This window comes from Erpetoichthys calabaricus, chromosome 2 (genome assembly GCF_900747795.2).
Source record: "Erpetoichthys calabaricus chromosome 2, fErpCal1.3, whole genome shotgun sequence".
Classification (NCBI taxonomy): Eukaryota; Metazoa; Chordata; class Cladistia; order Polypteriformes; family Polypteridae; genus Erpetoichthys; species Erpetoichthys calabaricus.
The window spans coordinates 182668708-182695784 of NC_041395.2; the positions used below are offsets into that span (position 1 = coordinate 182668708).

Consider the following 27077-nt stretch of genomic DNA (forward strand, 5'->3'; position numbering starts at 1 on the left):
GAGCTCCATATGTGCAAAACATATAATTATTCAACTTAAAATTATATTTCGAGCGCATCTCTCTCGTTTAAAATTATCCAAAATGTTTCCCAGGCACGATCCAACCTGCGAACGTTGCAGTCAAGTTCCAGCCTCACTGGGCCATATGTTATGGGCGTGCACTAGTGCTGGGCAGTATGACCAAAATTCTATATCACGGTATTTTTAAAAATTATACCAGTTTCACAGTATTCAACGGTATTTTTTTCCCCATGCATGAGTGGATGTTAAACCACATTTTCCACTGCAATTACTGCAGTAGACTGGCTAAGAATAACCTATTCCACTTTCATGAGAATTGTACATCGTACAAAAAAATATTTTAATGTGCACACAAGTATTAATACAGGTTTGCATGGCCCCATAAAGTGAAAGTTTTCAAGGGGGTGGCACTAATGAAGAGAAGGAATCACATTGCATGACAGATGCAGTCAAAATATAAAACCTCTTTATTAAACAAAGTTTGTAAACAACTTAAACTAAAATTTTCACAACATATTTTCAACTATCCAAAGAGGCATTTAGACTTAGTAAAATATCCAGAAGTGCTTGTCAAAAGTTGTATTGCACTGAACATGTCTTAGAAAAATGAATAAATAGTAAATATTTTTTGTAAACCAACTACACTATCTGTTAATGTTAACAATCTCTGTCCAATGACACGTTAAAGTGACTTTTTAAACAACTTTACCATCATTAAACTGCATAATATTTAAACTAATATAGAATAACAATAAAATAAGTAATAGTGCAACTTCCAGTAATAATACTATTACTTCAAGCTCCAGGTGCATTACACAGTATTCACCAAATAAAAATAAAACAAGTGCAACTTGGTGATGACATCTTTACCAACTGAACCATCATTAAGGCAAATTGCATTAATATGGACCTTGCTTCAAGCTAAGCTATATACATAAAAAATAAAACTGCAACTTGCATTTATAATGCTATTTGTGGTATAGCCCTACAGAAGTGTATTAGGGCCACAGTGAAGAAAAAAAATACGGACACAGTGAAGAAAAAAAAAAACTATATGTCGAGAATAAAGACGACATGTTGACTTTATTCTCGCCATTTATGTTGAGGTTAAAGTCGACATTTGCACTTTATTCTCATAGTTTATTTTGTCATTAAAGTAGAATGTCATAAACTAAACTTCATCCTAAAATCAGTGTTTAATTTACTATATTTTCTCAAACCCCGTCATAACTATTATAGCACATTAAATGCTTCGTGTTAAGTGTTCCCAGAGCCATGTTAATCGTTACGTGCTTCTAAAACTGACTTCCTCTGCACTAAGAGGAGGGGCAGGCAGCTATCACTGCACAGAATACATTCACTTCATGATATTACTGCTCTCTGAAAATTTAGAATGCTAAGATAAATACTTTATATTATTTTCATGATGAAATGCATTAAAGCAGGTATTACACATGCACGGTAGTATGGCGGTAGTGCTGCTCCCTTGTAGTAAGGGGTCCCCAGGTGTACGTTCAGTGTAGAGAACTTTATGGTTGGTGTGATGAGGCTCCAAAAAAACTGGATGTATGAATGGGTATCGAACAGGTTTAACTTAAATATTGTGTAAATATTGGGTTCGTGATCTGGTGGTCAGTGACACGAACACAGAATTCTAAACAGATCCAAAACAGAAGCCATCTTAGTTGGCACATCACATCATTTTCGCTCTTCTACCATCACCAGTATCACTTTTGCTGGCCAAAACATCCCCCTTTCCACATCTGTCACCAATTTGGGTGTTAAAATGGACCCTCAACTCACCTTTGACACCCACATCAAACACCTCTGTAAGTCTTCTTTCTACCACCTCAAGAACATCGCTAAACTCCACCCAACTCTCACCCTGGCAGATGCAGAGAAGCTCGTCCATGCCTTTGTCTCCTCTAGGCTAGATTACTGTAATGCGCTCCTCATCGGGATTCCTGGCAAGAGTATTCAGAGACTCCAGTATATTCAGAATAGCGCTGCCAGGATCCTGATGAGGGTGCAAAAGCATGACCATATCACCCCAATCCTGAAAACCCTTCACTGGCTCCCTGTCCCACTCAGAATAGAGTACAAGGTCTTTCTCCTCACCCATCAGTGCATTTATGGACATGCCCCACTTTACTTACAGGAACTCCTTACCCCTCATACCTCCTCACGCACCCTCCGCTCTGTACACACTAACACTCTCCAAGTCCCTAGAACCAAGCTTCGCAGTATGGGTGATAGGGCTTTTTCATCTGTGGCACCGAGACTGTGGAATGCCCTCCCTGACTACCTGAGAGCCCCACAGTCGACTGATGTTTTTAAACGGAATCTAAAAACTCATCTTTTCAGAAAGACATTTTGTTAAAGTATACTTAGATTTTCTTGTTTTATTATTTTATTTTTACTCTGTAGCACTTTTAGATTGCTAAAATATAAAGCGCATTATAAATAAAATTTATTATTATTATTATTAGAATTCAATGGATGTTCTTCTGAGCGGACTTTCTTTATTACATGCGTGCCGTCTCTGTCTGACGTAACAAACCCCCAGTTCCTATCCTTCCTTTTTCTTTCTCCACATAACCAATCACCACACGATAAACGTCTTTGTGAAATTAAAACTAGTTATAAACATAGACCACGGAGTGTTCAGAACTTTAAAAAAATCTTCATTATACATGTTTAATTACGCCAACCATTCAGGGTTGCACCCATCCTAGCAAGTATTGTGTGCGAGGCAGGAGCAAATCCTGAACAGGGCGCCAGCACATCGCAGGGTGAATACGAGCAATACATACGCTAGCAGGGTCAATATAGCATAACAAAACCCCACATCCAACATGATTTTGTAAGGAAATTGAAGCACGCCGAGTAAACCCACCAGAAAAACATGCAAATTCAAGGCAGGGAACACCCAGGTCCCCCTTGCAGCAGTGCAACCTCCACGCCACCATGCCCCCACATGATTAATACATGCTTTAATGCATTTCATCATGAAAATGACATCAAGTATTTATCTTAGCATTCTAAATGTTCAGAGAGCAGGAATATCATGAAATTAATGTATTCTGTGTTCTGCCTGCACCTCCTTTTAGTGCAAGAGGAAGTCAGTTTAAGAAGAACAAGGCCTTTTTTTTTTTTTTTTTTAAACCAGTTACATCAATTTATATGTTTTTTTCCTTTACATTCTACTTTACCCGTCGCATACACAGCTTTGTATCCATTCCCGTCAGTATCAATATTGTATATATGACTAACACAAGAAAAGTCTTGACTGCGCATAGCTGGGATAACTACTTAACAGTGCCCAGCTTCATACTAGATGTGGATCCTATAGACTGGTGTGCTCAAGCCACTGCCTAATCAGTTCTGCCTTTGGGGAGTGGAAGGGCTGCTGCGCTTGATCTTTTCTAAGATAAAATGGAAATGCTGTGGACCACCTTTTAAAAAGAATCTGCATCTTTGACAGGAGTACAGAAACAAGGCCTAACCGGTAATAGCTGGGCAAATATACTCTGCACTACTATTAGGTTAAGTCTTCAACGTGAAGCATGTTTATTAGGCTGTTTTCCTAGTACAGACTGCCTCAACTTGAAAACCCATAGCCCCAGTACCTGATGTGCACAATGACAGTAATAAATTGAGCTTTAACAATGCATTTGCTAAATCAGTGCCAATTACTCCAAAACACTAACATTTATCTTAAAATTAAACATGTGAAATTGCCATCTTAAATGTAATTGTATTAGCTCTGACCCATTCAATTTGAAACATTGATGCGCAGTGACAGTAGGGATAATTTTAAAAAATAATAATAATAAAATGCTGTAATACTTCATGTTCATGGTTTTCCCAGTAAAATTATATATTCATACTTTTCTATGAATTACCATTGTCTTCATAGCCTGTCACAATGGCTGCTATACAGCCAACTGTGAGCAGGCCTAAGAAGGGCTATGCTGTGGCTTGGTAACCAAGTCTTAGTTTGTTTCACTGGTCAGGCATTTAACCAGTAAAAAATGGAGGGAGTTTAGCTTTCAGATGGATATATGCTTGTTTGTGTATGCTACAGTCTTTGCTTCACAGAGCACTTGAATTTTCATGCTCAGCAGATCTGCATTTTTCCCTTATTTAAGTACCTACTTTATATCAAAGTAACATGAAGTTTACTTTCCAGTCAGATCTCTGGAATTCCCAGCTCATCAGCTTTCAAAAGAAACATGATGTTACAGTATTCTAATATGAGCGAGCCAATCATTTTGTATAGGTCATTTTAATGCTAGCAAGAATTACTGGAGTGCCAGTGGAGGCCTTGACTTCTGCTCTTGATAATTATGATTACTTTTTTTTCAATAGTCAGTATTTCACCTAATAAAGAAAGGAGTGTCATCTATCTAAAGCATGTATCCTTCACTCCTTAAGGCACTGATTACATAATAGGAGATTTTTTGTTTTACTAATTCGTGCAAGGCTATGCTTCTTGCTAATTCAACAGTGCGTTTTAATATCTAAGTGATCAGCAGGTCTTTTTCCAATAAAAATAACTAAAATTCCAAATCCATCAGCTTTTGAAAGAGCCCTTACGTGTTACTCTGGAGCAAATCGAAATACAAATAGAAAACCTTCTCTGCCTGCCTTGCTGTGTGGGACTTCAGGTAATATTTCCAAAAGAAACATAGCATTTATTTGGGTGCACTAAAGAACTTTTCACAATTAATGAACTCAAACAAGAGATACTTTTACATTAAAAAATATGTTCATGAAAAAATATATTTTACAGTTTGTTAGTTACAAATGTATATATGCTCAGACCCATATACAACAACCCTCTGAGAAGTGTTGTATGACTCGCCTGAGTAACTATCAATCTTAATCAAGTTTAAACAGTTAAGCAGTGGCAAAAACAATGGTTTTGTTTACTGAGGCTTTATCCTGCATTTAAATATATAGGCACTGGAGCTGTCAGGCAGTATGTTAATTGATACCAAGAATGCAGCAACTTTGCAATACTTAAGAAATTTGAAAACTTTGCTGAAAATTCGTGAAGTTCTCATATATTTTCATTACCCTCTGCAACTATTGGTTGAATAATCTGACATCCTCAAAGCAATGAGATGCAGCAACTTCAGTAGTTAAGCCTAACATGGTCTCTGACTAGAAGTACTGTACTGTACAGCAGGACATATTTATAGTCAGGAAACTTAATAAAAATGTCTGCTGTTCACAATGCTGATATTTTCACACAACTGCTTTGGTATATGCTTGTGTAAATTAAAAGTTTTTTTGTTAATTTAACAGATAAAACAACACAGAATTAATGAGTTGACATGTTTTGCACACATTAATTTATGAACAATGCAGTTCTGGGGTTAAAATTGGTAAGCAAATTAATTTAAAATTGTTTCAAACTTTCAAGCCATCTGTGATCCATAGTTGTACTCACTACTACCAGATATCAACAAACTGTGATTTTATTAGACATGTATTTGTCATCTAGATTTGGGACTGGCTTATTCTGCTCTACTTTAAACTTTACTGTCATTTGTTAACATAGTACTTTGTTGATAAATCACTTGAATTAGTTTCAATTTCAAATTAAGTACTGTAATTACTTAATAAATTATCTTTAAGTTATGAAGAAACACTATATAATATTTGCCAATGATTGAAGTGGCTGACATAGACTTACTTCGAAACATGCTGCTCATTTAAATAGATACATGAGGGCAATATTTAAGCTGCATGTCTGATTGTTTTAACATCCAGAAGGAAAGCAGATGTCTACAGAGAAAATTAAGCGTATTACGCATACATTGGTTTGGGATCATTCTGAGCAAAAAGGTGACTACGTTTGCTGCACTGTGCAATTCTGTACTGAAGTAAGACAGCAGTAAATTAGTAGTGCAGTACTACATACAAAACAAGCATTAGGTTTGTGAGGTCAGAATGCAGCAAATTACTACATCATCAGCAATAAAAGGAAAAAAACAAATCTGATGACTAGCTATAATAGGAAATTACATAGAACACACTACCAATCAGGAAAGTTGATGGCAAATGTTTGTGGTGGCTGATCAATAATATATCCTACAAAAAGAATTCAAATTTTAAGTTTATCATTAGGCAAAACTAAAAAGCTGGATTTTATTTAGCTTTGATCAACAGAAAAAGACAATGTCAAAGTGAAAACAGATCTCTGAAAAATGGTCTAAATTAATTAGAAATATCCATCCATTTTCTAAAACCACTAACAGAACAGGGCTGCAGGAAAGCTAGTGCCTGATCACACAAGTTTTCAATGCCCTAAACCATCTTTGGTGTAGCCAGTTATATTTTAGAAGTCTCATACTTAGTTTAACAGAGATCACCGGTCTCTAGTCATGGTGTTTCAAATGACTGTGGTATAAAAGCACCTTATCAGGAAGGTCCAACTTGTGGTGAAGTTAATATAGTGGCCTAAACTACACAATGAAGATAAAAGAACACTGCAATCAACTCCATGAAAAGGTGATCAAAAAGCACAAGTCAGGGGATTAATACAAGAAAATATTCAAGTCACTGAATTTTCCTTGGAGTCCAGTTAAATTAATCACTAACAGATGGCAAGATTATGGCACTACTGTAAATCTGTCCAGAGTAGGCCATCCACAAAAACTGAGAGAAGAGTAGCAAGATAGGCCCTTAAGAAACCTATGATAACTGCAGAAGAGTTATAAGCTACAGCTGAGCAAATTGGAGGGATTGTCCATACAAAAATTGTTGCCTGGTGCTTCACTAGTTGCAGCTTTATGGGAGAGTGACAAAGAGAAAGCCACTTTTTAAATAAATAAATAACACACAAAGTATCTCATCTAGAGTTTGCCAGAAAGCACATAGGAAACTTTGAAGTCCGGTGAGAGAAGGTTATATCTCCAAGCATAAAGCCAAAGCTACTCTGGAATAACTTAAAAACAACAATGTTAATGTCCTAGAGTGTCAGAGTCATAAATTCAAGGCCAAATCTCAATATAACTGAGAATTTACAGCAGGATTTCAAAGATTGTTTATTTATAATCTCCTTGCAATCTGACAGATCTTAAGTAGTTTTGCAAAATTATACATACCAATCCTTAAAGACTCAAGGCTGTAATTGTTCCCAAAGTTTCATCTATTAAATACTGACTTGAAGGGGATGAATACCTATTGAATCAGTTATTTTTTGTTTTATATTAGTCACTTTTGTTGATCAATGTCAAAAATCCAAATGTGGTATAATAATAAAGGGGGCGAATATCATTTATAGGTACTGTGCCATTTCACCAAAAAGATGCAGAATCTAAAAACTTAGCAAGCCAAAGTTAATAACACTTCAATATCAAAACGCTCCTATTATTAAAGAAATGTATAAAACATTTCATCTTATTGTAAAATACATTTTGTGACATGAATTCATTTACAAATCAAACTACTTCATACATGCATGTTCTGATAAATGTACCCTTGCTTTTTTTCTGTTTATAACAGAGATGTCTCTTTATACTGATATACTAAAGAAAAAACTGAAATTTTAGTGATTGTTTCTAATAACCTCATTGTATCCATTATTGCCAAACTAGATACATTAGGATTAAAAGTTAAGGAGGTAAAAAACTTAGGGGTAACTATTGACTGTAACCTGAATTTTAAATCACATATTAATCTGATCACTAGGACAGCATTTTTTCACTTAAGAAACATAGCAAAAGTTAGACCTCTTATATCATTGAAAGATGCTGAGAAATTAGTTCACGCTTTTGTTTTCAGTCGACTAGATTACTGTAACGCCCTCCTCTCAGGACTACCCAAAAAAGACATAAATCGTTTGTAACTAGTACAGAATACAGCTGCTAGAATCCTAACTAGGAAAAGAAAATCTGAGCACATTTCTCCAGTTTTGATGTCACTACACTGGTTACCTGTGTCATTCAGAATTGACTTTAAAATACTGCTTATGGTTTATTTAGCCTTAAATAATCTCGCTCCATCTTATATATCGGAATGTCTGACACCCTATATTCCAAATTGTAACCTTAGATCCTCAAATGAGTGCCTGCTTAGAATTCCAAGAGCAAAACTTAAAAGAAGTGGTGAGGCGGCCTTCTGCTGTTATGCACCTAAAATCTGGAATAGCCTGCCAATAGGAATTTGCCAGGCTAATACAGTGGAGCACTTTAAAAAACTTCTGAAAACACATGATTTTAACATAGCCTACTCATAACTTCACTTTAATTTAATCCTGATACTCTGTATATTCAATTCATTATAATAACTATTCATGGTGGCTCTAAAATCCATACTAACCCCTACTCTCTCTTCTGCTTCTTTTCCTGGTTTTTTGTGGTGGCGACCTGCGCCACCACCACCTAATCAAAGCATCACGATGTTCCTACATTGATGGATTAAAAGCCAGAAGTCTGCATGACCATCATCATCAAGTCCTTCCGTGAGAACCCTAAATAAAAAGAGGACTGTTTCATTTATGTTAGGTAGAATGCCCAGAGGGGGCTGGGTGGTCTCATGGTCTGGAACCCCTACAGATTTTATTTTTTTCTCTCCAGACGTCTGGAGTTTTTTTTTTTTTTTTTTCTGTCCCCCCCTGGCCATCGGACCTTACTCTTACTCTATTGTTAATTAATGTTGTCTTATTTTAATTCATACTTTGTCTTTTATTTTTCTTTTCATCATGTACAGCACTTTGAGCTACATTATTTGTATGAAAATGTGCTATATAAGTAAATGTTGTTGTTGTAAACAGTCATTGATCAATTAGTGAATATTGTGCTTGAATTAACATTTGGGTGAAATAATTTGCAAAAAAAAAAAAAATAATAATAATAATAAAAGTCTACTCAAGAAGTTGAGTATATAAACACAATTTGGTCAAACATTTATGTGTACAGTATCCTAAACCAACAGAACATGAATGAAACACACACCAAGAAACAAGACCATGAACATGTACTGTATTTGTCTTACAGTTGCAGCACCATGCAGCACACCTCTCATTACATCTAGTTGTTTGCTCAGGTGCACACATCCATCCATTTCCTGAACACGGTTGACAGATTTCAGGTTAAGAGATAACTGGAGTCTGCTTCGAAAATATTGGGCAGAAAGCAAGAATAGGCCCTGGAAAGTCTATCACCAGGCACAGTGAATTTATACCCATATTTACTCATAACATGCCAACTGACTGCCATCTTTTGACTAGTAAATTTAGATTCTGAGCCTACCACACAAAAAAAGGATTTTTTTTTCCCACACAATGATTTACCTTTTATATTCACAGCTACCAAACATTTCAGTACTTCCAAAGAGAATGTCTCACAATTCTCACAAATGCCCCATATATGGCATATAAAGCAACCAAGTGGATTCTTTTACTACTGTATGCTATTTTTTTTTATTTACAACCTAATTTTCCCCATTCTCTCACACTGAAGAGACTGACAGCAATATGATGAAAAACAAATACACTATTAGTTATGTTCTAGAACTAGAAAATGATCTGCATAATTTTGTTGTAGTCTTTTTGTTGGGCTGCACAATTAATCATATTAAACTCTATTACAGTTATGACTGCCTTAATACAAGATTACTCCCTTCCACTTGTACTCCCATTCTCTCAGAGATCTAGATTTCCTATTTACAAACCCCCCTAAACAACAAATGAGTGTTGTACTCAATGACACATGCATTCACCAAGTGCTAGAGCACTGTTGAATCAGAGGCACTAAATCATAGGACTAACTATTGACTGAGTATCCCTAATCCAAAATGCTTCAAAATACGAAACTTTTTCAATAGGTGGCATCATGTCAACATTTTCCCTCTATTTTTTATGTCTGTTTTTACTGCTGGGCAGATGTAAACGTGCAGATTCCAAACAGCTTTATGCGTTCTTCTGAAAAAATCAAACTTCTCCACATATTCTAAATCTTCACCTCCAAGATGATTTAGTTTTAACTGGTGTTGCTTTTCGGACTTGCATATTACCCTTGTCTTCGTTTTCAATTTATTAATCAATAGTCTGTATCTCCAGGTAGTCGTGTTCAGTTTCTCCGAGTTCTTGTAGCTAATCTTCAGTTTTGGTGAAGAGATCGATGTTGTCAGCAAAGCTGAGGTTATTTACCACCTCACCGCTGACCTTTACTGTACACTTGCCTCTGTGTCTGCAAGGTATCCTCCTGTATGGTGGCTTCCAGAAGAAAGATAAACAGGCACAGTGAGAAGTTTCAACCCTATCTGACTCCGACCGACTCCGACCGACTCCAACGGTCACACAGAACCAGTCTGTGAGCTCGCTGTCTACCTGTATAGTACTAAGTGATTTACTATACAGCTCTTTGAGTAGCTAGATTAGGTGTTCTAGTATTCCCTATGTTCTGAGAATCTGTGAAAGCCCCTGTTGTCCAACAATGTCAAAAGCTTGTCTGAAGTCTATACAGTAATCCCTCACTTATCGCGGGAGATAGGTTCCAAGGCCGACCGCGATAACTGAATTTCCGCGAAGTAGGGACACCATATTTATTTAATTATTTAACGTGTATTTGGACGTTTTTAAACACTCCCTGTATTGTTTACAACCCACCCTTTACTCTATTAATAACAGGGACAACTGCTAAGCAATATGAAATCGGTAGATAAGTTTACACTTACTGTATAGCGAAGTACACGTAGCTATATATGACGTGATGATGGTGATGAATATGCTGCGCAGTAAAAATGATGACGATGAAGGTGATAATCCCCTGAATGCAGTAGCAAGAGCACGCTAATGCTGAATGAGTGAGATGAGACTTCCTGGTTAATGCAGCACTCCGTCGCTGACCCAATCAGCAGCACACAGGAACTTAACTGCGTGCTCTGATTGGGTAGCTTCTCAGCCATCCGCCAATAGCATCTCTTGTATGAAATCAACTGGGCAAACCAACTGAGGAAGCAAATACCAGAAGTAAAAAGACCCATTGTCCGCAGAAACCCACGAAGCAGCGAAAAATCCGCGTTATATATTTAGATATGCTTACATATAAAATCCGCGAAGTCGTGAATCCGCGAAAAGTGAACCGCGAAGTAGCGTGGGATTACTGTAAAGGTATCATACAGTGTTCAATTTTGTATTTTTTGGCCAACTGCTGAATCACAAACAATTGATCAACTGTACCTCTCCCAACTCTGAAACCTGGATTTTCTTCTGATATAATGGTGTCTACATATTGTTTTAGCAGTTGTGACATTCTTGTATAGACTTTCACTGGAACACTCAGCAGGCTGACACCTCTATAGATACTGCAGTCCTTTTTGTCGCTTTTCTTGTATTACTGGCATGATGATGGCTTTATCCCAATCTTTTGGACTCTTTTTCTCTGCATGTATTTTGTTGCACAGTGTGTGCATCAAGTATACAGAGCTCTATTACCGACTTGTATCATTTCAGCTGTGGAGTTATCTATTTCTGGCACCTTTCTCTTTTTCAGTGCCATAATTGTCGCTTTCATCTCATCTTCAAGAAAGTTCTCCATTGTTTGGTTCTCTTTTACTGCTGTACCCCAGGACTTTCTCTGCAGTTTCAGGGTATATCTGTTTTATTCTCTCCTGCAGCATTTCAACTTGATACCCTGTATTCTTGCCTTGAGTCACTGTAGCAAACTCTTCAATTTTTATTTGTATTGTTTTGTGATACTCCAGCCTCACTTTTCCTTCTTATGTTGTTCAACAATGAACCTTCTTACGGGCATCTATCTCTCCAATTGTTTCAGCTTAATTTTGATCACTGCCATTACCAGTTGATGATCTGATCATTAATCTGCTTTGGGAAAGGCTCTGCACATACTTACACTAGACTGCCATCTTCTGTTCACTACTATGAAGTCTATCATGTTATGTGTTGCCCCATTTGGTGATTCCATTTGGAAATGGGAAACACTTTTTAAAAGACTGTTAAACCACTTCACTATACTATATTATATATCTCAATTATAATAAGAAAATCCTGCGACGAGACAAGACATTTTGGAAGATTTTTTCAAGTGCTGCGAGTCGAGACTTTGGCCATGGGATGTTTTCAAGTCACGGATTCCTCTCAACCATAGATAACCACGCACATGGTACACTCACCTCTCATTCGTGTGAATGCTTTTGACAAACACAATTCTTGCTCTGACAAGATGAGACATTTCATCACGAAGGGTTATCAAAAGTAAAAATTAGTACACGGGCAATCCTAGCACCGAGAAACGATGAAGTCAAACAATTTAATGCCAAATGACAATCAGTTACACTGCAAATTGGTTAAATGCGTATCAATAGACTATGCTGAAACAGTTGGTGGCGATTATGCAGATGATGAAAACATCAACTTACAATATTCAGAAGAATATCTACAACCGTTAACACCGTCTGGTCTTACTACGCACAAATTACTGTAGAAAGAAGGATATATCCAAGAAAGGTAATGTAGTACATCTTCAGGGGGTAAGCCCCCTAGTGTATGCGTTTAAATAATATAGTGAAGTGGCTTATCATTTTCCCACATTTGACATTTTTGATTGGTGAGTTTGGTGATGGCTGTTTTTTCAGAAGTGACACTTACTTTGAAAAAAAGAGGAATGTTTGTGTTATACTTAAATTTTTTAAATATTTTAATAAATATTTGTATATCAATAATCTATGGTATTAAAATAACACAAATTTTACAGATATTCTGTACCTTTATTATACAATATGAAACACTAATTTTTGATTTTTCAACTAATCCAGCAAAATGGGGATTCTACTGTAATTTGTAAACAGAATACAGCATATGCAGTTGGCATAACAAGAAAGTGCACATTTCATTGTACTACTAATTAAAATTAATAATTGCACTTATAACATCAAAGGCAATATTTGCTATTTTACAAAATAACAAGTGCCGTTACTGCATGGAAATGGTAAAAATGTTACCTTTAGTGGAGGGCAAGGAAAAAAATGAGAGATTACCAGTATATTCTTTTTGTATGCCTTTTAAAGAAATGTTATTAATATGAACGGTACATTACTAGATTTGCAACTAAATAAATAAAGGTTTAAGTAAATATTTAATTATCTTTTACTATATTTAAATATCTAATTATTTTTAGAAGAAGAAAAAGATGCAGACTTTAAAAAAGCTGCACTGTAAAGTGAATATGTAATGATTATTTATCAAAATAAACAGTATATTAAGAACATGCACCAAATTCAATAATTTTCTTTAATTTTATACACTTAAAAATGTGTATTTAAATTGTATAACAGTGTATAAAATAAAGAGTGCCACAATAATCTACCACTTCCACCTCTGAGATAATGCAGGTCTGGATATGAATAAGAAAAGTTACAACTATATTGTCACAGTGGTAAAACATTATGGCTGATTACTAGGTTACAGGTTAAGAACACAGGCTGATACAGTGCATTGCCGCACCCTCAACATGACAAACCAACTCAGGATCCCAGATTAGGACCCGAGTGCAGCCATGCAATGGGTGACACCTCAGCACCACACTAGATCAGATGGAATGGAACCACTGTGAGGTTTTTATGGTGGCTGGAGTGCCACCAACCCCAAGGTTTTTCCCTGCAGACGCCAAATGAAATTTGTTGGCATTGGTTGAAGCCATATCATTGACAAGAGGTGTAATTATTATCAAATCATTGTTTTTTAGCATAAAGTATTCTAAATGCTGACAGAGTTTATGTTTATGCACACACCATGCAAGGAATGTTCCCTTTTATGTATGCCACCTGACTATGCGATTGCGCTATAAAGAGAACATACCTTGTCTGGACTATGTATCAGTAAAAAGAAAACCCCAGAGCTGTCCATCTCAGCTGCTGACCAGGCCCAGTTCTTTGTAACATGGAAACAGATAAAGCAGGTCTGTAAGATACTGTAAGAGAATGGCAAAGCAGCCACTAATCAATTAAATTTACCATCTTTCTGAAAAATATTGGCGATGGTGAAGAAACACAAAACTTTTGCAGAAGAGCTACTCAGAAACTGCTAGTTGGATGGGTCAGTCACAAAGTGCTCCTCGTACAGTAACCAAATATGACGAATTGCCTAGCATAAACAGAGCATTTTCAACAGTGATCAAAATGTTACACGAAACACCAGGATATTAGTGGTAGATAATTAGTACACAGTAACTGTTGCGTTTTCTACCACTACTAAAATATATGCTATACACAAAAAGGTCTCTTTTTATAAAGACTAAGCAAATGCATATGACTAGGTCCCCCGGGAATAATGCAGTATTTTTTTAAAATATTAGATCACACGACAAGACTCATACATCGTCTCAGGGAAGTAAAAAAAAATCCCACCTGCCAGCAGAAGGCCCGGTAGTCAAAGACAACGTCGTACGGTATATTGGCGCCGAAATTATTTCTGACAGATCCCGGTCACGACTGAAATCACTGCGGTCACAAGAACGTTTCTCTTCCCCTCCGTCTGCAGTGCAATACCTTAAACCAAATGAGCGATTTGGATCGGTTTCTCAGTGCTGTACATCACCTTTAAAATTTTTCTTGTTTTTGAATTAATAGGAGTACATTTGGAGGACTTCGTGGTATACTAAACAATTCTGACAGGTAGAAAAAGCGGTCCAGCAAAATGATGTTTCTCAAAACCAAAAGTGCGATAGCCTTAGTGATAAAAACCAAGTCAAACAATACGACGCACAAGCAAGTCTAAATCCTCCGTGAGCTACTGAGTTTTCAGATGACACTTAATAACGGTGGATCGATTTCGTTTTCTAAAAGGTTTCAGTTTCCATTTCTCCTCAAAAATCAAATATTTCTCAAATCAGTTGCAAAGCTCGCCAATAGAGGTCGCAAGGAAACTGACACGAAAACCCTTCAAGACTGAATAGATTTCTCTCTGCTTCTATGAACTTTAATCGACAGGAGAGAGAAAGAGATTGGAAGCATGCACTGATATAACGCGTTGCCGCACCTACCGCACGACGAACCCCCAGGATTCCAAATTAGGACCGGAGCGCAGCCGCGCAACGGGTGACAACCTCAGCACCAACACTTGTTCGAATGGAGTGGGACAATGCGTTTTGCTTTTTTTTTTTAAACAGTGGTTGGGGGTGCTAATCGTGCCACCAACCCCCCGAGTTTTTCTTGGAAGTCGGAGGAGTTTCTTGCAGGGCTGGATGCAAGTTAACGTCACACACAGGACGGAGCAATTGCAGGTTATGGGCCAGGGTTCAAGCAATAATAAGGGATAGACAAACAGGCCGACGGATGTTACATTATTATACTGGTATTTTCAAAGCAATCAGAAGCAACATTATGAATCAGTGCCTATGAATATATGATGTATTACGGATTAAACCCTTTAAATGATTTGCATCGACGACTCATATATCTAGAATATATGGCTAAATATTGTCCAGGACCTTATTTTAACCCTTAACTCTGAAAACTAGTTTGTCAAATGAGACTGATGCATTTGCCTGCCAGAGTTTACGGAATAATAAATCGGTGATCATAAGCGATTCTCATTTTCTTCTAAATGTTCTGTATAGTGTACGACTCCATGCGTGAGAGCATCGTTTCATTTGACAATGAACGCATTCTACATAATGGCGTCGGAGATCGGTGTACAAAACGACATGCCCCGCAAATCGCAAATAGGTACAATTTGCCCACGGTTACATATAAGGAACATTTAAAACGAGCGTGCCACAGGTCAAGGAAAATGTTAAAAAAACACACAACAAATTACCAACTGATCATTCATAAACATTTACTGCTTTTCGCATTGCTCTAAAGAATGTCTAATTATTATTAAAAAAAAAAAAACATTTTTATCAGCACGTTACCAGATATCATACAGGCGCAGAATGTGTTGATGATACGACCATCGATCACATAACTCCACAACACCATACATACATTAGAGAAACTCGCTGTTGCTATCGTGTAGCTAATTCGACTAGTCGCAGTTCCTGCACAATACCACACAGGCCAGCCCACCATCGCCAAAAGGATGAGGTCGTGAAAATACATAATTGCCCGCACCTTATCTCTTCACATAGGACTACCCAAACCCTACAATAATCCTTAAATTTTCATATATTTACATAATTCATTCAGAGGTTGCAAACCATAAACATAAAGTCATAAAATTAATGTAATATACAACTATCATCTCTCACCTGAATGAAAACTGTCGGCAACCCGCTCAAACCGATGGAAACCTTACTACAGCAATAACCGGAAAGCGCTTCTCTGACGTCATCTGCAAGCGCCAACTACTTAAAGGGAAAGAAGCATTCCTCTTCTAAAAACAGTCTCAATTAGCTTAAGGTATATATCCGAAAAGACTCAATATGCCAGTTCTTCATTTTTGTGGTATTTTACTTCTAAAAATATTGCGTATCATTGCAGGAATTTACATCAGATAATCATTGATATATTATTTATTACCGTTGTAAAGTTTAGTTTACAGTTAAATACAGTCTATCTAATACATTAAATATTCATTTGTATTTAACATGTATGAATTATTATTATTATTATTATTATTATTACCGCCGGTTCTTGAATTTTTGCTGCCCCAGGCGAACTTGTAAATGGCGCCCTACCACAACCTTTTGCTTTGAGAGGAATCATCACTGCCAGACCTGAACATTGAGATCTGGAGACAGGACCCGAGGCAGCGAAGTATTTAAGACTTCGAATTCACAATTTGAGAATGTCGAGCCATAGCAAGGTTTGTTTACAACACTGTCTAAGAAAAATACGCTCTTGCGGGGTGCTGTTTCAGAAAATAAGGAGGAATCGATTGTAGTACAGTAGTAGTCTTTATTGCTTTTAACGTTTCGAAACTCCCGCTCTCGTTAAAACTGGGAAACGGTTCCATTGTTGTCTATTTAAACCACCATCATATGCTTTACAGATAGATAGATAAATATAGATGTATATATTTTGTTAACTAAGACATTACCTAACATGTGCATGTCGTTTAAATTAAAAAATAAAACTTAGAATAATGACAACATTCAGTGAAACTGAGAATATAATGATTTTCTTTTAAATAGGAAGCTTTACCCACAATTCCAATATACCGTATTCTCGTGTATGCAAATAATGCACTCTACCTATCCAAAAAACGCACAACTGCTTTAGCGTGACCAGAGAGAATCTCACAAATGGTGTTAAGTTTTAATGTATTTCCATTTGGGAGACGATCAAAGTTGCGGTTAAGTCAGCTTTTAGCAATTCACTCAAGAGCTACAATCCTGTTGCTATTTTGATCGTTTAATTTTATTTCGCCAGGTCTGTATCTTCTATGATACAGTTTGAGGAGTATTATTATTGGCATCATCATCATCATTGTTGTTGTTTGTGTTATTGCTGGTCTGTGTAGGTTGTCTGACGTTAAGACTGATCATCGGTAGTATGCGAAAATAATATAAAACGATATAATCGCATATTCGCTTCGAGTATGTTCGTACGTCTGTATTATTTTTTAAAAGTGCCGCGTCGCCCAGGGCCTTTTCTGGTCAACAGATTGTGCTGTGCATAGTGTACACAGTGCAGGCGCTACTGAGGCGCTCAATATAAACATTTCTTTATGTTCTGGCCCGGTTCGGACAATTTATTCTAAATAAAATAAAGATAGGAATCTCTATATGAGGCTGCAATAATGCGCCCTGACTACGAGAGGGCGCCTTAGACACTTGCCTAGACTGCCTGCGCCCAGAAACGGCCCCATCATTATTATTTTTTGCTCTTATTTTTATACAGTATTTTTTTTTTTTTTTAATATTTATTTATATGTATTCAATGTGCATTTTCTAGATCCAAATAGTCTGCTACAATGTTGCAGAAGGGCAATGGCAGTTCTGGGTACCAGCTGTATTGGATAGTACATGGAAATTTTACTTATTAGTTTTACATAACTGCATATCTTACTTTTATATCAATTGAAGGATTCCGTAATTTTAAATCAGAACACTTGCAATTTGTATTAAATAATTTACAGCATGACTGGTGCCTGTCTGATTTTTTTTGTTTTGTCTTTTATTATTCACTTGAGATTTATTTTTTGTTTTTACTTACTTGTACAGTTTCCACTTCACTACCAAGTGGAATACCTCTGTCTCCTACACCTCCTGTAATGTTTTCCATGGTTTGTTGGCCTTTCTCTTCCTCAGTCAGGCTGTTGCCAACAAGCAAGTGTTACAAAGTTGCTTTGTTAAACAGGTGAACAGGTTAATGACACTGAGGATAAGAGTGTGATAGAGTGGGTGATGCTCTAATTTTCTAAACCTGGTTCAGTTACAGAGAAACACATTTTCTCTTAGATAAAAGCCAGAGGAATGCTGGATCATCTGTGGTCATGCACAGTTTCATATTTCATTGTAAAAAACCCTTTATAAGTAATTGATTGTCTAATCTTTTGTCTTAAAGACTACTAACGTAGTTGTAGCCCAGCCCCACTGTAGCTGGGTAGGTCTGAAGATGCCACTTTTAAACTCTTTTAATTCCAGGTAGACAGAAATGTAGTCAAAAGTCTCTTGAACTTAATTAAGTTTCCTGTTTGCTTTTGAAAGACTCCAAAATTGTTCCTGTAAGCTCAAGAATAAAGTATCATTAAAAGGACTGTTCTAAGTTTTATTTGTATAACTCTGAATCCAATACCTGTGCTCACAACACTGACAACACCTCATCTTCCATATTGTGATTACCAGGATTAAAAGAACTAAAGTCATAGAAGGCAATCTGTGGACAACAATCACACCACAAGACTAGAACACCTCACAACCCACAAAATGGTGTCATTAAATGAAGATATGGCAATCATATTTTTCCCTTCAAAACTCTTCCTTGAAAATGTTTGAAAACCATCTGGTAAATGCCCAATAAATGCCTGAAAAATGACCAAAAATCCTTCAAAAATGATTGCAAAAGACCACTAAAAAGCCTGAAAAATACAAAACAAATGCTGGAAATTTACAATGCTAAAGTGTAAATAGGCCTTTACTGATTGTGAAACTGGTTGGAACAAAAGCTTGCACCCACTTGGGGTTCCTAGAACAAAGTTTGTAAATGACAGTCTTAAAGCATCAAAAGGTATTTGAGTCCCAAATTCCACTTTGATATGCTGTATCCATCGCACCTTGCTGTGGATCATAGCAAAGTTTCAGGTGAATACTATAAAGGCCTGAATATGTTGCCATACTTGGTGATAACTTATTTATTCAAGTACATGCTTCAAACGCCTGTTCTGCCATCTATGCCTGTTACTTAGAAAGTTAAACATCCAGAGACATATGGCATAGTCCACAGGCAAAGACATGCAAGTGATGTTTTTTTGAATGAAAGATTGAGGGATGAAATGTAATCAAACTCCAGACAAAGTTAAATAACTAAAAATCAATATACTGTGGTACCCGGCGGGGGTTCATGTCCGGCCGGGATGCCCAGGAGGAGCAGAGGAGGGCTTGTGCCTCCTCCAGGACACGAGGGGGCGTCCTCCCTGGTTGCTTTGGGGACCACGGGTACAGAGCTTGGAAGCTCAACCCTGTAGGGGCCCGTGGTCACCGCCAGGGGGTGCCCCGATGCCTTGGGAGCCCTGGACCTCAGTACTTCCGCCACACCCGGAAGTGCTGGGGGGAAGAGGATTGGGGACACCTGGTGGACTTCCGGTTACACCGCTAGAGCTTCCGCAACACAAGGGTGTGGCTGCAGAAGCCATCAGGATGCACCTGGAGTCCTTCCGGGGTGTATAAAAGGGGCCACCTCCCTCCAGTCAGGGGCAAGAGTTGGGAGGAAGAAGACGAAGCTTGGTGGAGAGGAGAGGAGAGGAGAGGAGAGGAGTGGAGGCGGACCAGAGACTGTAAAGGCATTGTGAATGTGGCCAAGGACTTAAAGGGGTGTTTGGTGCTGAGGCACTTGGATTGTGCACTTGAACTGTAAATATAATGTTCAATAAACGTGTGTTTGGTGATACCATCATGTCTACCTGTCTGTGTCCGGGCTGTTCCCCACAATACCCAGGAAGTGTACAACTCTTGAGTTTTATACCTTTGACCCACTTCCAGTTGTGACCCTGCCTAATAGTGGCATAACAACCATTGACAATTTTTTTTAAAATAGTAACACCCAAGGGAAAACAGAATGGCATCCTAAGAAAATGTAACAAAAACAAATCACATTATGAAAATTAATTTTAAAACAAAAATCAAATGTCATAAATAGATTCATTGGGCTTTAAAATGCTATTCTACATATGTAATTTTTGAGTCACAAATAATTGCCGATTCCATAGTGCAGAATGTTAGAATTCCAAACTATGTTAAGTAAGTAGTTAATGTTAAAGACATCTCAATTGGATCTTCTCGTTGACGATGAAGTATCTGCCTTATTGCTGCATGTCGGCACAAACGATATTTATTTACAGCAATCTGAGGTATTAAAGTGGAATTTCATCTCTCTATGCACCAAAGCAAAAAGTCAGAATTTAATTGTGTCTGGCCCCTTACCAAGATTATATAGAGTGGATGTGATTTATAACAGACTGCATTCCCTTCACTGCTGGTTAGGAACCTGGTGTGCAAATAAAAGGATAACCTTTGTGAACAATTGGGATGATTTTTGGGAAAGGCCTGGATTTTTCAAGAGAGATGGTATTCATCCTTACTGGAGGGGATCTTTTGCTTTATCCCAAAATATGGCAGAAAAATTGCCTGGCTGACTGATCAGAGCACCATCCAGACCACAGTCTTGTGATCTCAAATTATAGGCTGTTATTTATCCCACCTGTTACTATTCTGTTGCTGTTACACATAGTCCCTGTTGTGGGGCATCTTATCAATTTAGTCATGATGTAATCCTTAAATTATATTACTTGATAACCAAAAAATAAACTATAATTAGACCAAGAGATAAAACCAGAATCTCCAAATGGGGTCCCTGTAATAGTAACTTAGTTCAAACTAAAACAAAAAATATATCACCAGTTTAGAAATGTCTGTGCAGTTTTACATGCTGCTTATTAAACATTTGCTCTCTTGGAAGTAAAGTTGCTTTGGTAAAATATATTAAGTACAAACTCTGATTTGTGTCTTTTCACTGAAACCTAGCTTAGTAAATCTGACACTGTTCCTTCATAAATCTAGAGATACTGGTAGAAACTCTGATTTGTGTCTTCTCACCAAAACCTAGCTTAGTAAATCTGACACTGTTCCTTCATAAATGTAGAGATACTGGTCGAGGAGGTTGCCTTGGAATAATTCATTGTGACAAAATGCTAATCACTTCTAAAAATTTAGGTGACTTCACATCCTTTGAGGCCCTCATTTTAAATATTAAAACAGATTCCAGCTCAATTATAATGCTAGTCTACTGACCAGCAGGGCAATATTTATTGTTCATGACTGAATTTGGCAACCTTTTAGCTGATTTGGCTATAAATTATGATCATGTAGTGTTGATGGATGATTTTAATGTATAGATTGATGTTGGAACTCACACATTTAGCAAATGTTTTACTTATTTGTTAAATTCAGTAGGATTTTGTCAGATTGTCAATGGTCCAACTCTAACCAATTGTTAGATTAATTATAACTCATGTAGTTGAAAGTCAAAGTTTAAATTTAACCCTATTAAATTATATCTGATCACTACTTAATTATGTTTGATTTGGTTCTGCCCTCTCCAACACATTCACAGATTAAAACAAAGACAGTACAACATCTAGATTATAATTCTGCTTCAAAACATATAGATACTTTGAGTAAGTCAAGTGTAATCAGGGCAAACACTTTAGATGTTAACATTAAATGTAAATGTGGAAAAAAATTTAGATTAACTAACATCAAATTATAATATGACCTTGAGAGATGTTCTGGATGCAGTGGCTCCCCTTAAAACCAAAGTGATCAAAGTACACAGAAATTCACCCTGGTTTAATGAGAACACTCGAGTTCTTAAATTAGAATGTTGAAAATTGGAGCATAGATGGAGAACAACCAAGCTGTAGGTCTTTCAAATTGCATGGACAGAGAGCGTTAAAAAATATATTAAAAAAGCTCTCTTTAAACCCGCTCAGAATACTATTCTAAAATAACAGATAACAACAACAATAATCCTTGTGTACTATTTAGAACAGTGGCCATTTAAACAAATTAAATTCAGAACTACAGTGCAAAGCACTGACAAACATTAGCAGTACTGGCTTTGTGAAATTATTTAATGAGAAAATTAAAAATATAAGGTCCCAGATCTCAGCATCCCAATGCAAACTGCATACTAGTTTGGTAAATCCTGTCTCACGTTGCATTCAGCACTTTACAAAATTTAATCCTGTAATAGAACAGGAAGTCTTAACTTTAATTTCTAAAATGAAACCTACTTCTTGTTCCTTAGATCCAATGCCAGCAATACTAGTAAAAAGCGCAATGGATGTTCTTGCAGCACCTATTTTTAGTATTACTAATAGCTAATGAATGCATGGCACAGATACGTACTGTAATGCACTAAAAGTGTCAGTTATCCAACCCTTACTTAAAGTAATGTGACTTGGACACACATACTGTATACTTAATAATTATAGAACTATATCATATTTGCCCTTTCTCTCTAAAATACTTGAAAAAGTAGTCACTAATCAGCATCAGTCACATCTTACACATCACAATTTATTTGAGAAATTATAGTCTGGCTTCTGCACCAGTCATAGTACAGAAATGGCACTAACATGTGTTGTAAATGACATTCTTATATTTTCTAATGAAGGAAATTCCACTATAATTATGTTGTTAGACTTAAGCACAACATTTAACACCACTGACCATTCTATTGACACTGACAGTACTCCATCATTGTACACTGAAGTGAGCTATGGTGTCCCACAAAGCTCAGTACTGTGACCTTTACTGTTTTCACTTTACATACTTCCACTGAGGTCTATCATTAGAAAACATAATGTTAATTTTCACTCATACACAGATGACACCCAGTTATACCTTTCTTTTAGACCAAATGATGTTTCTCTAATGTTGTCCTCAATTAGATGTGTTAGTGAAATGAAGGAGTAGATGGATGAGAACTACTTGTCTTTAAACACAGATAAAACAGAGATGTTAATTATTGGAGGGAAAGATGCTGATCTCAACAATATTTTGTCATTTTTTTTTGTCTCACTCATTTGGATCACCATTAATTTTATTGAATCAGCCCACAATCTAGCATTATCTTTGACTCTAGCACATCATTTAAAGTGCACATTATAAAATCGTCTAAAACATGTTTCTTCCATCTTAAAAATATTGGAAAATGTATGCATTTTCTAAATATAAGGTATACTGAAATATTAATTTATGCATTTATTTGTAGTATTGACTACTGCAATTTGGTGTTTACTGGATGTTCATATTGTTCTTTAAACAGCTCCCAGTTAATCCAAAATGCTGCTGCAAGAGTTATTACAAGAGCAAGAAAATACAAACACATAACTCCAGTTCTTAAATCCTTATACTGGCTCCCAGTTAAGTTTAAGAAAGATTTTAAAATCCTCCTTTTAACATATAAAGCCTTACAAGGTTGGCTTACTTATCTGAACTTATCATTTTTTACAAAGTAGAGTGCACATTAAGATTTCAAGATGCTGATCTGCTTATGACTCTGAGGATTAATAAAATAACAGTGGGAGGTTGAGCTTTTAGTTACAGGGCCCTAAGCTGTGGAATGGTCTGCCCACTACTATAAGAGATGACTGTTCATTCTCAGCTTTTAAATCCCAGCTGAAGACTCACTACTTCAGTTTAGCATACCCTGACTAGAGCAGCTGATTAACTGTGCATACTGCATCTATGTTGTTAGTCATTGGTACTAAAACATAAGTAATATTATATTTATCATTTGTTGCTAACATTCACCTACTCTGTTTCTCTTCTCAGTACTGACATGTGGTACTTGGTGCCACTGCATTATTGCCAAGTAGTCTGCCTGCCTATGGAAAAGTCATCTGTGATAAAGGAGCTCTGGAATCATCGAGTAGAAAGGTCTTTTCATCAGATTGGCTGGCCCAGAACTGATTCTGCTGCAGAATGGCCAAAAGAGGGAGGCAGCTTGTTGGCCAAGGACTCCAGGATTCTGAACAAATATGAATCCTCATATGTGATATAATCTGTTCTTGCATTTTGCTTTGTATACAGTATTGTGCTATTACTATTGTACTATTGCATTTTATTGTATTCCTTAGGTGGTATTGATAGATTGGCTATCTAGATCTGTGAAGAGGATTACTTGTGTTCTGTTTGGTGTATTGTATTTACCCCATTTTTTGACACCCATTGCACACCCAACATACCTGGAAAGGGGTCTCTCTCTGAATTGCCTTTCTCAAGATTTCTGACATTTTTTTCCCTACGAGGGTACAAGGTTTTTTTTGGGAGTTCTTCCTTGTCTTCTTAGGGAGTCAAGGCTGGGGGGCTGCCAAAAAACAGGGCCTGTTTATGCCCATTGCTGCACTCTTTGTGTGATTTTGGGCTATGCAAAAAATAAATAGTTGTTGTTGTTGCTGATAAAAACCCAAGGAAAATATTAAATAAAGCAGATGATCATAACAGTGCCACTACAATTTAAGAAAAACTGAGCAACCGTCAAACTTAAACTTTATTGCCAGGCAATATTTTTGCTTGGAATACTATCAAGGTTGAGTACACAGAAATAAACAACACAATATACAATACATGACACCATCATAACATTCTATACAGTAAACACAGATATAGAAAACAACATAGTAAAGTAGTAAAGTGTCATGCTTCTGCAACACACAAAGAAGGCTGCACCAAGTCCAAAAATATCCCAAAAATGTTCCTTTGCTAGTAACAAGGGCAACAAAGAATCTTTATAAATGAAAATATTTATTCATAACAAAAATACTCTGTTAAAAAAAGTTCTACTGAGTACAGAAGCCAAATGCCTCCTCAAAAGTCCAAAAGCAATCAAGTCCTAATACAAGTCCTAGAGAGAAGTTGAAAAAACAACAGGGCAAAAGGCCTAAATCCAGTAAATCAGTAATAAGGAAATCACAGCAAAGCAACCAGGGGTCAGATTTATAAAACTTGCATATGTACAAAAAGAGGTCCAAAATGTATATACGCAACCTTCCACACAAAAGTCTGGATTTATAAACAAAAACTTGATGTGGAAACTTGCAAAAATTTATGGTTACTCTGACCCATCTGTGTGCAACATTGCAAAGAAGCAAAATGGGGGATAGTAAGCCTGCCCTTTGCAGGTTACAATCGTACACTCAGTCAGAAAAGAGTGTCCTGCATGCAATGCGGTAACAGAAACCTATAAATAAAGTATCAGTTTAGTTTAAATTTCACTATTCTGTTATGTGATATAGATATTTTCAAACAATGTGATCTGGTGGCTCAACAGTCAATGTACATACCTGGGGGCTTAAGTTGGGGATGAATGTTATTTACTTCACAGCACATAAAGGACTAGATGTATTTTTGTACTTGTGAAGTATTACTGACACATTGCTAGTATTCAGTGTTAAAACAGGTAGTCTGCTACAGTTAGGAACACTCACAAACATCGATCATTTCGGAAATGCATGGACAGAACTTGTGCTATCACTCTGCCTATATGTTAAAACATCTGTACTAAACTTAATAAACTTCAGCTTGATTTAAAACTAAATGTATACCTATAACTTTTGTTCAGTTCTTTTCACTTGCATGCGTACTTGTCCTGTCCCTCAAAAGAAGACCAAAACATGTGAGTGCACAACAACATAGGCATTTGATGAACTGTTTCACTTTTGGCTTATCAAGAAAGAGGCATTGACTTCTTGTATAAACACCTTTTTTTACCAGCATTTTACAAATGTTACCATTGATTTCATTGGAATGAGCACTTAGCTGAAAACACTTGAAAACTGCGGGAGTTTCCTAAACCACTCGCTGATAAAACACTTACGGCCCTTTCACATTTAAAGATTGTTTGGTGACTTTCAAGATTTCTAATGTTGTTTTTTAAACATGTTTTTCTCCATTTTTTTCAAAGAAGCCTTTTGGTGGGAAATATAATACTGTAATGTCATTTCCTGACAATATTTTGTGGGTTGTGAGATGAATGTTGAGCCTTCATAATGTTTATGACATTGCTTTTCACAGTACTGAAGAGGAGGTGGCATCAGCTTTGCAAGTGCAGATACTGAGTTCAGTCATCTTAGGGAGTCTAGAGGTCAACTTAGGACTTTCTATGAAGAGCTTGTCTCACACGTGCAATTAGGAGACAGCTAAGGGCCTGAATGATAGTAATTCCACACCAGACCAGGGGGCAGGGGGTGCACTGACTGTCTCTCTCAATCTCTTGCAGACCATCCACGGGAAATCTCACAGGTTTCTGGCTCCACTGATGACATCACTTCCGGTTCCAGGCACCACTGATGATGTCACTTCCAGTTCTCGGAAGCCGCCATCTTAACTACCTAGTTCAGTTCTGTTTTGGATTCAAACCTGTGAAAATCTCTCACTCAACCATTTTGCAGCCAAGACACAATATACGGGTGGCTGTCCCAAACCTTCTGATGACTTTGTGTTGTTTTTGTGACAAGCTAAAGTGGCATCCTGAAATACACTGGAATACACAAGGATGAGAGTGTAAATACAGAGATATGTGATGTTATGAGACAGAGTCTCCAAAAATTATTTTGAGTTACATAAAAACTACTGGGAAATAATAACCCAAGACAAGAATCATATTTAGGCTAGGCAGGATCAAAACCAGAACATAAGAAAGGTAAATGAATGAACAAAGTTCATTTGCAAATCAAACGTCAAAGTCAGAAAGAACCCAAAATGCAACCTAGTGCTTGACCTATTGACAATCAAACTAATTACTCCTAATTACTTTTGAGTTTTATTCAAATGAGGGATAAAATTACATGAAGCCGACAGCAATAGCAAAAGTACTGTTATGATGTACCGATCGCAGTCACATGATACCAC

At 36.8% G+C, this 27077-nt stretch overlaps 1 protein-coding gene and 1 long non-coding RNA gene across 8 annotated transcripts in view; one reads left to right on the forward strand and one right to left on the reverse strand.

Moving 5' to 3' along the window:
* adar (adenosine deaminase RNA specific) overlaps positions 1–16313 on the reverse strand; it is a 166390-nt gene extending 150077 nt beyond the window's left edge. For 4 of the 7 annotated variants that reach the window (XM_051923243.1, XM_051923242.1, XM_051923244.1 and 1 more), the window contains exon 1: positions 16248–16313. The gene's annotated coding sequence lies outside the window, so the exon portion shown is untranslated. Of the gene's footprint in view, positions 1–14403; positions 14830–15911; positions 15934–16247 lie in introns of those variants that run through there. The other 3 variants (XM_051923246.1, XM_051923247.1, XM_028794869.2) reach the window with 3 other exon arrangements.
* A 4-nt stretch (positions 16314–16317) lies between these two features.
* Positions 16318–24749, forward strand: LOC127526743 (uncharacterized). The gene is made up of 2 exons (XR_007934174.1): positions 16318–16398; positions 24000–24749. It is a non-coding gene; the product is annotated as an uncharacterized LOC127526743 (long non-coding RNA).
* Positions 24750–27077: the final 2328 nt, after the last annotated feature.